We start from the raw sequence: 13623 nt of genomic DNA on the forward strand, positions 1-13623 counted from the left end.
ATCTTCATGTTTCTACTTAACTTTTTGAACATGTAGAATACAGTTATAATAACTTTTAATTTAGTTGATTGCTTATTCTAACAGCTGTGTCAGTTCCAGTTTATTTTTTATTGATTTTTCTCCTCATTTTCAGGACACATTTTCCTGCTTCTTTGCATGTCTGGCAATCTTTGATTGGATTACAGACATTGGAAGTTTCATTTTTGGGGGAGATAGATTTTTCTTAAGACTTTATCTTTTTTAACTCAATTTTAAGTTTACAGCAATATTGGATGGTACCAAGATCTCATATGCATAAGATATGCATGTTTCCTCACATGCATAAATTCCCTCATTTTCAACATCACTCACCAAAATGGTACATTTACCAAGGATCTATCTAAATTGACACATAATCACCCAAAGTCCATAGTTTACCTTAAGTTTCACTTTTCGTGTACATTTTATGGGTTTGGATAGAAGTATAATGACACACACCCATCATCATATTATTATACAGAGTATTTTCACTGCCCTAAAAATCCTCTGTCCTCTGCTTACTCATTTCCCCTCCTCAGTCCCTTACCCAGGTGAATATTTTTGATCCCTACAAATATTCTTAAGCTTCATTCTGGGATGCAGTTACATTAATTTAAAAAAATTAATATTTTGGGGTCTTACTTTCATGATTTGTCAGGTGGGACCAGACCACTGCTTAGTTTGGAGTTAAGTATTCCCCTATTGAGGTAACATCCTTCTTTGTATGCTACCCACTGCCCTGTAAATCATTACTTTTTCATTTTGGCAGGTGGAAAGAAGCTGTCCTTCGTGGAAAATGCCAGTCACTGTTACCAGCAATCTTTATGGGTTTGGGTACTTGCCTAACACATGTGCTGATCTATAATCAAGGGGATTATTCCGAAAATCCTCAGAGTAGTCTTTCTATGAAACTTCCTCCTCTCTGATACTCTATCCTGCAAACTGTAGCCCCCTTGGTCTTCATGAATCAGCTTCATCTCCTCAATTCAAACACACCACTGGCCTCTCCCTGGGCTTCTCCTCCTTGTCATTGCCTTGAAACTCTCCCCACACAGCAAGTTGAGACAAGAAGCATCCCATATATACCCAGTTGTATAACTAAATAATTAAGGATATATACGTAGTTCAGAGGCATGGGTTTAGCCAAGAATGGGTTTGAGAAAAGGGGATTGTCAGTATGGGCTGAAGAAGCTGCTTGTGGCTTGAATGACACTGGGCTTGAGCTAGTCTCAGTAGAGGAAGAAGCAGGCCTGGGAGCAACTTCAGGAGAGGTTATCTCCTAGGGGGTAATACCATTACCTGAGATTCTAGTGGCAGAAGAAAGATGGGGACATGAAGTACCTTTGTGGAAAGGAAAAGAGCTGAAAATTTAAGAATGGTTCTAAACTGGAGAAATGGTGAACAGAGGAAGATATTCCAAGGAAATAGTTTGAAGAAATGCAATGTGTGGGAAAGTAAAGGTGAATGTAAAAAGGAGAATCAGGTATGAGAGATATTTCCAAAGAAGGCTCTATGGAACTGTGTGTTCCATTTGAACTCAGATAGATCATGGTTTGAATCCCAGCTCTACTTCTTACTACCTCTGTGATTCTGGCAAGTTACTTTCCTGATCTATAAAACAAAAGAATATCTCGTTCTAAAACCTGAAAACAGCCCCAGGCCTTGTTGGTTGTCAAAGTTCTTATCAAAACACAGATTATGCTCTGTTCATAGGATTTGGCTCTGTTAAGCACCAGGAAATTTCTGGAGTAAATAATACAGAGCTATTAAACCCTTACATTTATTCAATAGATACTTGAACCAGGTATCATTCTAGCTGTTGGAGATAGAGCAGAGAACAAATCAGGCAATAGCTCTACCATTTAAGAGTTTACATTCTATAAATGAAACAAGATGAGATCAGGAGGGAGACAAACCATAAGAGACTCTTAATCTCACAAAACAAACCGAGGGTTGCTGGGGGAGGGAGGTAGGGAGAGGGTGGTGGGGTTATGGACGTTGGGGAAGGTATGTGCTATGAAGTGTGTAAACCTGGCAGTTCACAGATCTGTACCCCTGAGGCTACATATATGTCAATAAAAATTTTTTTTAATTATAAAAAAAGAGTTTACATTCTAGTTGTGGGATGTCAAATAATGTGTTAGTAAATTAGTAAATTAGAGATGATAATAAACACTATGGCAGAAAGAAAATAGGGTACTATATTAGAAAGTGACTTGGGGAGAGGCAGAGCAGAAAGAAAGTTACTTCAGCCAGGATGGTTAGGAAAGGCTTCTCTAATGAGGTAACACTTGAGCTGAGTTATGAAGGATAAGACTGAGCCAGCTATATGTATTAGTTACCTATTGCTGCATAACAAACTACCTCAAAACTTATCAGCTTTAAACAATAAATGCTTATTGCCTCATGGTTTCTTTGGGTTGATGATCAGGGTGTGGCCCGGCTGGGTGTCTCTGACTTGGCCTCTCACAAGACTAAAATCCAGATATTAACTGGGTATGCAATCAACTCAAGGCTCTACTGGGGAAGGATCAGCTTACAACCTCACACAAATGGCTGCTGGCAGCCTTATGTCCTTAATGGCAACTGGCCTGAGATATCATTTGCTTGCCACATGGGACTGTCTCTAGGGCAGCTCACAATAGGCATCTGGCTTCCTTCAAAGAAAGGCAGTAACAGAAGGAGAAAGAGTGCACCCTGAATGGGAACCACCTTCTCTTCATAACCCATCACCTCTACTGCATTCTACTTGCCAAAAGCAAGTCACTAAATACAACGCATACTCTAGGGCAGGGTATTACACAAAAGTATGAATACTAGGAGGCAGGAATGGTCAAGGCCATCTCAGAGGCTGCCTATCACACCATGGAAAGAACTGGGAAAGAGTGTTTAAGGCAGAAGAAAGAGAAAATGCAATGGTCCTGAGTGGGAGACATCCTACTTGTGTTTGAGGAAGCCAATGGAGGTAGAATGGACTAAATCAAGTTAAAACAAAAAAGTAGTAGGATATTGGGTAGTCAGAAGGCACACCATGCAGGGCTGAAAAGAAGATTTGATTTTATTCTAAGTGCAGTGGGGAGCCAGTGAAGTGTTTTAAGTAAGGAAGTCAGCAATGTACTCCAACTACTCAACATTTTCCAGAGCTCTATGGTAGATGTGGCCCCAACAGGATTTGATGGAGCAAATGTGGTGGGTAAAGGAAAGGATCTCTTCTGCTTAAAAAAAAAAAAAAAGTCTCAGTGACACCTAAATACCTATTCAGCTAAGTATAAAGACTTTAGGATCCTAATAAAATATTCTCAAGGTATCCTTCCAGCCTATCTCCCACCACTCCCCTAACCTCCAGTCAAAGTGAAGTTTCTTGAGCATATACTATGCTTTCCTGTCTTGAGCTTATGCCATTTCCTTTGCCTGGGGGTCTGTCTCTACCATCTCTACCTGTCAAACTCAAACACTTTTTGTCAAGACCCTCTTATGTGAGTCACATAAGTGAGGCACATAAGTGCCACCTCTTATGTGAAGCCTTTCCTGATTGTTTTCTTCTTTCAGTCCCCTCTGTTCTTTGTTTAATACACTTTGGGATTTTCCCATGTCTTTTCTACTATCAGTAGTTCATGTTCATGTAAGTTCTTTGAGATCAAGAGCTCTGCTTTCTTTATTTCTGTAGCCTGCACTACCCAGAGCCTTAATAATCAGTATTCAACAAATGTTTGTCAACTTGAATTAAACTGGGAACTAGATGATTACAGCACCTTTAGTTGGCCAAGAGGACTTCCTGAGAAATAAGATTTTCTCTTTGGTTGATATTAAGTTATAATTTTCCTATTACAACTCACAAATCCTACATGGTACATTCTTTGACTATAATGGAATTATTATAGATTATTGTAATTATTATTAATTATTAGATATTAATAACAGACATTTTTCTTAGAGAAACCTCCAAATATTTGGAAACAAAATAGCACATTTCTAAATAACACATGGGTGAAAGAAAGAATTAAAGGGGTAATTAAAACATATTTTGAACTGATAAAAATAAAAACATAACAAGTGAGAATTTGTAGGATGCTACTAAGGAAGTTTTGAGGGGGAAATTTATAACAGCAAACACCTGTATTAGAATAGAAGAAAGGTTTCAAATCAATAACCTTAAAACATATGCATGCATGCGCGCACGCACACACACACACACACACAGAGCAAATTAAACTAAAAGTAAGCAAAAAAAGAAAAAAATAGTACCAAAATATAAATCAATAAAATAGAAAACAATAGAGGAATCAATAGAACAAAAGCTGCTTCTTTGAGAAAATCAATAAAGATAAAACACTGTGAGACTTATAAGAGAAAAAAGAATACACAAATGACAACAAGAACAAGATAGGTGACATCACTTCAGATTCTACACATATAAAAGGACAATAGGGATTATTATAAACAACTCTATGTCAATAAATATGACAACTAAGATAAACAGTTTCTTTGAATTACAAAAATGATGAAAGCTCACTCAAGAAGAGATAAATGTCTCTACCTATATTCCTTATATCCATTTAGGAAAATAGGATACATCAAAACATCCTCCAAAGAAACTTTAGGCTGAGATGACTTCATGAGTAAGTTCTAGAAAACACTTAAGGAAGAAATAAGGCCAATTCTACACAAACTCTTCCAAAAATAGCAAAGCGAAGAGAATAGTTCCCAACTCATTCTAGGAAGCCAGGATATGTTAGTACCTTTAAAACGAAACAAGGCAAAGACATTATAAGAAAAGAACACTGTAAACCATAATCCCTCATGAGCAAAAATTCTGTATAAAATGTATAGCAAATTGAATTCAACAGCCACCCAGGTGCCCCAAAATCTTTTTTTTTTTTTTTAAAGAACTAATAACTGAGATCAGTGAAGTTGCAGGTTACAAGATCAATATAAAAAATCAATTCCGGGGTGCCTAGGTGGCTCAATGGGTTAAGCCTCTGCCTTCGGCTCAGGTCATGATCTCAGGATCCTGATATCGAGCCACCTCGGGCTCTCTGCTCAGTGGGAAGCCTGCTTCCCCCTCTCTCTGCCTGCCTCTCTGCCTACTTGTGATCTCTCTCTCTCTTTCTTTCTCTCTCTGTCAAATAAGTAAATAAAATCTTTTTAAAAAAATTCCATTTCTCTGTACTGTCAACAAGTAATCAGAAACTAGAATAGAAAAACATTACCGGGGGCATTTGGATGGCTTAGTGGGTTACGCCTCTGCCTTCGGCTCAGGTAGTGATCTTAGGGTCCTGGGATGGAGCCCCACATCGGGCTCTCTGCTCAGCAGGGAGCCTGCTTCCCCCTGTCTCTCTGCCTGCCTCTCTGCCTGCTTGTGATCTCTCTTTCAATAAAGAAATAAAATATTTTTAAAAAGAAGAAAAAGAAAAAGAAGAAAAACATTACCATATGTAATAACATAAAAATATGAACTATTTAGAGATAAACTTGACAAAGAAGTGAAAGACTTGTACACAAAAACTATAAAGTATGGAAAGAAAAGAAAAGAAATTTCTTTTCTATTTCTTTCTATGAAAGAAATTAAAGAAAACCTAAATGAAGGGAAGGCTATACCTTGTTCATGGATCAGAAAACTCAATATCATAAAGATGTCAACTGCCTTCAGATGAATCTGTAGGTTCAATACAATGCCGGTCAAATTCCCAGTTGGATTTTTTTGTAGAAGTTGACCAGCTGATTATAAAATTTTTTTGGAAATCCAAAGAATCTAGAATAGCCACACCACTCTGAAAAAGACAAATTTGAAAGTGTAACACTGATTTTAAGAATTATTATGGGGCACCTGGGTGGCTCAGTCAGTTGAGAATCTAACTCTTGATTTCAGCTCAGGTCATGATCTCATTGTCGTGGGATTGAGCCCCATATTGGGCTCCATGCGCAGCAGGGAGTCTGTTTCTCTCTTTCTGTCTCCCTCTGCACCTGCCCCCACTTGCACACGCATGTGCATGCTCGCTCTCTCTCTCTCTCTCTAAAATACATCTTTAAAAAAGAAATTATTATGAAGTTACACTAATAAAAATAGTGCAATATGGATGCCTGGGTAGCCCAGTCAGTTAAGCAGCTGTCTTTGGCTCAGGTCATGATCCTAGTGTCCTGGGATCAAGTCCCGCATCAGGCTTCCTGCTCAGTGTAGATCTTGCTTCTCTCTCTGCCTGCTTCTCCCTCTGCCTGCCACACCACTGCCTTGTCTGTGTACTCTCTTTTTGTCTAACAAATAAAAATCTACAAAAAAGTACAATTTTAGCGTAAGTTTAGAGAAATAAATCGATGGAACAAAATAGAAAGTCCAGAAATAAACCCATACGTATACCTGGACAACTGATTTTTGACAGAGGTGCAGTGATAATACAGAAGAGAAAGGATAGTCTTTTCAAAAAATTGTGCAGGAACAAGTGCATACACATATGAAAAGTAGGAACTTAGATCCGTATCTCACAACTATATGCAAAATTTAACTCAAAATAGACCTAAATGTACGGGCGCCTGGGTGGCTCAGTCGGTTAAGTGTCTGCCTTTGACTCCATCAAGTTCCCAGAGTCCTGGAATCCAATCCCACATTGGTCTCCGTGCTCAACAGGGCCATCTGTTTCTCCCTCTCCTTCTGTCCCTGCTTGTGATCTCTCTCTTGCTCACTCTCTGTCTCTCAAATAAATAAATAAAATCTTTTTTAAAATGGACCTAAATGGAGATATATAAATCTGTGAAACTTCTGGGAGAAAATAGAAGCAAATCTTGTGATCTCAGGTTAGGCAAGGATTTCTTAGATAAACATCAAAAGCATAATTCATAAAAGAAGAAAATGATTAATTGGACTTGGTTAAATTAATAGCTTCTGCTCTTTTTTTTTTTCCAAGATTTTATTTTTATTTATTTGACAGAGAGAGAGATCACAAATAGGCAGAGAGGCAGGCAGAGAGAGAGGAGGAAGCAGGCTCCCTGCGGAGCAGAGAGCCCAACGCGGGGCTTGATCTCAGGACCTTGAGATCATGACCTGAGCCGAAGGCAGCAGCTTAATCCACTGAGCCACTGAGCCACCCAGGCGCCCCAATAGCTTCTGCTCTTTAAAAGACACTCTAGGGGCGCCTGGGTGGCTCAGTGGGTTAAGCTGCTTGATCTCAGGACCTTGAGATCATGACCTGAGCCGAAGGCAGCAGCTTAATCCACTGAGCCACCCAGGCGCCCCAATAGCTTCTGCTCTTTAAAAGACACTCTAGGGGCGCCTGGTTGGCTCAGTGGGTTAAAGCCTCTGCCTTCAGCTCAGGTCATGATCCTAGGGTCCTAGGATTGAGCCCCACATTGGGCTCTCTGCTCTGAAGACAGCCTGCTTCCTCCTCTCTCTCTGCCTGCCTCTCTGCCTACTTGTGATCTCTGTCTGTCAAATAAATAAATAAAAACCTTTAAAAAAATAAAAATAAAAAAATAAAAGACACTAAAGATAATGAAAAAGCAAGATACAGACTGGGAAAAAAAAAATATTTGCAAAACCTACATCTGGGTACGCCTGGGTGGCTCCCGCATTGGGCCTCTTGCTCAGTGGGGAGCCTGCTTCTCCCTTTTCCCCTGCTTGCATGCTCTCTCTCTCTCTCTGACAAATAAATAAATAAAATCCTTAAAAAAGAAGTACATCTGATAAAGGATTTGTTCCAGAGTATATATTCTCAAAATTCAACAACAAAATAAACAAACAAACAAAAAAACTGAGTAAAACAGTTGAATTGACAATTTAAGACATAAAATAAAATAAACATAAGACAAAGATGCTCAATGTTTTCAGTCATTAGGGAAATGCAAATTAAGACCACAATGAAAAAAAAGCCATAATGAATAACACTACATAGCTATTAGAATGGCTAAAATTTAAAAAAAATTTACCGTACGAAGTTTGACAAGAATGGGGAAGAGCTGAAACTCTTGTGAACTTCTGGTGACAATGTCAATGTTATAGCCACCCAGGAAAACAATTTGGCAGTTTCTTAAGAAGCTGAACATATGATGAATATCTGATCTGCCCAGTTCATTCATAGGTATTTATTTACTCAAGAGAAAAATACATTTATGAGCACACAAAGACTTGAACACAAATATTTACAGAAGCTTTATTTGTAATAGCCAAAATCTTGAAACAGCTCAACTGCTTTAATCAGTAGGTAAACAATGACATATCCATAAAGTGGAATCCTACTCAGCATTAAAAAAGAGTGAACTATTGCTACGTATAACAACATGGATGAATCTTAAAATCATCATGCACAGTGAAAGAAGCCCGCCAAAAAATGTACATATTATATGATTAAACTATAGGAAATTTAAAACTAATTGATAGTGACAGAAAAGCAACTGGTGGCTTCTTGGAGATGGGGACGAGGAGGTATGGGAGGGAGGAATTACAAAGGTACCAGCAAAAACTTTTGGAGATGATAGATAGCTTTACTATCTTATTTGTAGTGATGATTTTACAGGTATATACATGTGTAAAAATTATGTACTTTTTTTTTTAAAGATTTTATCCATTTATTTGAGAGATAGAGAGAAAGAGAGAGGACAAACATGAAGACGTGGGCAAGGCAGAGGAAGAGGGAGGATCAGACTCCCCACTGAGCAGGGAACCCGATGCCAGAACCCTGAGATCATGACCTGAGCTAAAGGCAGATGCCTAAGCAACTGAGCCACCCAGGCACCCCAAAATTTTGTACTTTAAACATGTAGTTTATCTAGACTCTCTATATAAGCTTTAGTAAAAATATGTATAAACTTTAGCTCTATATAAAACTATGCCTCTTTATTGAGTGTACCTGAGTGTACTATACATATAACTTTCTTTTAAACTTGGACCCAGAAATGAACATGTCACTTCCTGTCATGTTTTACTGGCCAGTGAAAGTCATATGTCCACTCCTAACTCCAAGGGGCCAGAAAAGTGTGTTCTTACTATGTGCCTGGAAGGAGACAGTTGGCTATTTATGTATATTCCCAATGACTACCATACTCAGCAGTAAGCATGCTGTTTGTTTGTTTTTTTATAAATAGTATATGTGCTGCCTAAGCGAACACTGGTTTTTTATAAATAGAATACTTGTCCCAGTTGTTACGTAAGAGAATTCACATGCATTTGCAGAACTACCAAACAATAGTACACTTAGTAACCCTTACTCAAAAGTGCTGCTAAGATTCAGCCAGTTTGTTTGTAATGGTGAGGAACACAATTTAAATAAAATTGGACAAGTAACCCAGAACTTTTGCTACTAATTCTGAAATTAGTGCTTCTTAGACTCTAAGAAAATAAATGGAACTGGGAGAAAATGTGTACAACCATTTGGTCTAGCTTCTGTTTCGTAGTCATTTTTTTAAAAAAGATTTTATTTATTTATTTATTTGAGAAAGAGAGAGAGGGAGAAAGAGCATGAGCAGGGGCAGAGGGAGAAGCAGACTCCCCACTGAGCAGGGAAGCCAGCGTGGGCCTTTATCCCCAGGTCCCTGAGATCATGACCTGGGCTGTAGGCAGACGCTCAAGCAGTTGAGTCACCCAGGTGCCATTCTAGTTGATTAAGTATAACGGGAGTCCTTTAAGACAAAGGAAGGGTCGAGATTCCATTATGACAAATTCCTTTTCTTTCATTTATTCCCTTCACAGTTAAGAAATTGTTTCTCATGTCCAACTAAAAAAATTTTTTTTCTAATTTAAACAATTTCCTTTTGTTCTCTTCTTATCAGTCACTTTGATGAACTGGTCTGACATATTAAAGCAAAGCTCTACGGCATAGAAAAAGGTTAACATTCTTAATGTACTAAAAACTCTTGCATATCAGTATGCATAAAAGACAAACATTTTACTTATTTTTCTAACAGTGGCAGACTGTTAATATAGCACATATCTCATTTCACCAGGGCTTCTTTCTGTAAAACACATTGAAATGCTGTGTCTGTTATATTATCCTCAGTATTTTATATATACTTTTAAATATTTCTAAATTTTTAAAAGACACTAAAAGGCACTAATTAAAAACGATCTAAGGGTACAGGAAATTCACAAGAGAAAAAATTTTGTATATGAACAATAAACACTAGAGGTAAAGAAAGAAGTAATTTATTATTCAAAAGAGGTAATTAAGTCAAAATAGAAATTAGATGCCACTTCAGGTGTACAGTTGGAAAATATATTTTAAAATGAAAATGTCCAGTATTATCAAGGGGATCCCACCTATATTCACAGTAGGATCCTCAATTAGTACAAACTTGTTCATTGTGTGAGTGATGAGATGGGGCATATTTTCAAGTTTCTTCTTTTTGCTAATATACATCTTCTAAGTTTTTTTTTAAATAACCACATACCACATTAGTAACAAAACAAACACTTTTAACTGGAAGCAATAATGCTTTTTAAAAAATTCTCTCTTATCCTTCTCTTCTCCACGTTAATCAATTCTGATTTCTTTCATCTTTTCATACAAGCCCTTTTTTATTCTGAAATTGTATTTACCAAGATTTTCAGAACTTTCTTCATTTTCTCTATGTGCTTGATTCAATTGAGCTTACTTTCTAAAATATTCTACCATAACTGGTTTGAATTTTTGAAAAATGCTTTCTGGTTTCTCTTTTAAATAAAAAGCGTAGTCAGGCTGCCAGTTAGCTCAGCTGGTTAGAGCGTGCTGCTAATAATAAAGTTATATTTGCATTGCATTTCACCAAACGCATCCATTTGCCAGACTGACATTTAAGAATGTGTCATACCGTGTTCTTTTATCCAAAAGAATAGACTTATTAAGTACCTTTTAGGTTTTCTGATACTGTTAGAGCAGAGATGTATGGGTATCAGTGTATGTGAGTAAGTATATATATGTGTGTATGTCCATTTGTATAAAATATGTGCCAGTCACTGGTCTTAGTGCCTTCTAAGCTTGGCTTTACTAAGTACTCACAACAATCAGATGAGATTACTGTTATCATTTCTATTTAACAGATAAGGCTGGGGGGGGGGGGCAATAATGTGCCAGAGAAGAGCTGGTAAGCTAAGCCTTGCAGATGGCATCCGGGAAAGGAAGCAGTTTATGCACAGAAATAAAACTATGTACAGGCAGCCTATGAGAAATGCCACAAATTTTATCATTTTTTATCAAAAATGTAGAATTTTCTGGACCTTCGTTGACTTCAGTAAGTCTACCCCACACAATCAGCTTCCTGGGTGTGTGAACGAGTAGTTGCACTGGACCCCAAGTGCAGAAGGACCCTAAACACTTGGAGTTTAATGTTCTGCAGTTGTCATCTTGAAATTCTAAGTAATTTTTCCTTTGAATTTGTGTTTTGTAAGTGAAATCTGATGAACATCAGAGCATGTGCCAAGACCTTGGAGCCTTCAGCTCACACGCGGTCTGCCTGCTGTCAGCTCCCCACCTCCTGGCAGCCAGCTCCCCATCTCGTTGGCAGTCTGCTTTCTGTCACTTGGTGCCTGGAGCCCTGCCCACCTTCCCCCCACTTTCCCCCACCCCTCCCCAGGTCAGCATTTCCCTCTGTGAAGGGGGCAGCAGCAGAGCTGTTTCCACAGTATGGAAGAAGGTGTGGGGATGTCCATGTTCCACTATGGCCCTCTGCACCCAGTGGGGTCTTGGACTCAGGACTGGGAGGATTGGGGTTGGGCACGTTGGGGTGTTCTGAGGCAAGGCTTGGCAGCAGCCATCCTTACCCAGGGTTGGCAGCACCACAACTGTTTGGAGCGAGACTCTTAGGGGACAGGCCTCTTGCCCACCTCCACTCCAGGTACTGAGCAAGTCCCAGTGTTGAGGTCGCAATTGTTTCAGAGCCCACAGTCAGCTGCAGGGTCTAGGGCTGGAGGGAGAGAGTCTGGGTTCCTGTGAGGACCTGCACTTATCCCATGAGTAGCCTCTCTGGTTCAATGGAACTGATTGTGTCTTGGATTTAGAGATGTAGAGTTACATTAAATGGCAAATCAAAAACACCATGACAGGTCAAGAAAGCCACCAGAAAAGAAAGGAAAAACTCTATATAGTACCCTTTTTTGAAGATGTATTTATTTGAGAGAGGACCCCCTCCCCACCTTCCACCCAGCTGGGTCAGGGAGAGGCAGAGGGAGAAGGAGAGAGAATCCTCAAGCGGACTTCTCCCTGAGCGCAGAGCTAGGTGGGGGACTTGATCCCATAACCCAAAAATCAAGAGTAAGCCGCTTAACCGACTGAGCCATTCAGGTACCCCTTCTATAGTACCTCTTAAGGGTGACTTTTTCCTGCATTTTGAACAAGGAAGCATGCATTTCATTTAGTACTAGGTGGGAGGTGGTGGAGGGGGCTTGTACTTACGTAGCCAGCCCTGTCGTGCTCTGGTCAGACCCTGTGTCATTGTAGGTCCAGGTGATCAGAGGAGGAACGGTTTTCTCCTGGAGGAAAGGTGACTTTCTATTTGCTTACTCCACCCTTATTTACCTTTGTCTTGTGAGTGTTTATATAGAGCTTTACTGCTAGATGTTCCTGGGTTGGAAGATGAAATCTCTGGTGACTCTGGCTGGCTGACTGGCGGCCCACTAGTGGAACAGGGCTGTTTATCGTATGGATGGAAATGTAGGGAGCAGAGCTCCCCCAAGGGTGCATTCATTTCAGCGTTATTGAAAGCCATGTCCTGCAGGTATCTCTCGGTGAAAAGAGGTTTCTTTTTCTTTTTTCTTTCTTTCTTTCTTTTTTTTTTTTTTTTTTGAAGATTCCAGCGTGAGTGCCAAGTAGGTCTTTGAATATTGCTTTGGGACATCTTTTATTCCAGCAAATAATGGCCTTAATGCCCTCGAAACCCAACTTACCGATGCCGTGGTGATGGTCAGTAGGGTCATCTCCACACGGAAAGGGCAGGCTGGACAGTTCTCACAATCATAGCAGGGGATGCTCCTGGTGAAGGCATTTGGGAAACTGCTTTTCTCATGGAAACAATGTAGTAGCTACAGGCCTAAAACCTTAATCTTAATGCTTCTCTTTTAATGAACGTAAATGCCATATTCGAATCAGCTAAAGTATGTAATAGTACCCTGTCCAATAGTAAGCTTTCAAAATGTGAATCATTTGGCCTGGCAATAAAGAAATAGATCATTTCAGTTATCTTTGCTTGGTTGTTTGACACTTGTTTGCTATGGAAAGAGAGGGAAAAGCCCTCTCTGGCATCATCTCATACCGGAGGGAAGAGCTTCCAGCAGACATAGCTGAAGGTGAGCTGACCTAAGTCAACGGTTACCATATCATCATTTCATTATTAGTTATGAATGAAATTAACATTTCTGTGCTGAAATGGGAAATACCAAATATGTTTATATGCTGGAGACAGACTTAAAGTGATTCCCTTACCTGCCTTGAATCTGTGCTTTAGCAGGGTGTATCAATCAGACATAAGATGATAAATACCTAACCTACCCACATAGGACGTAGATCTCTAGCCTTTCTTTTAACCATTGCTAGCCATTTTTACCACCCTCCCCACCCCCGCCTTTTTTTTCTTTTTTTACCAAAATGTGTTCTTCATAATGGGGTTAGAGATCAAAGCAAAGAAAATGGGGTTATTTCCTTTTCATAG

The sequence above is a fragment of the Meles meles genome, chromosome 15 (genome assembly GCF_922984935.1).
Source record: "Meles meles chromosome 15, mMelMel3.1 paternal haplotype, whole genome shotgun sequence".
Classification (NCBI taxonomy): Eukaryota; Metazoa; Chordata; class Mammalia; order Carnivora; family Mustelidae; genus Meles; species Meles meles.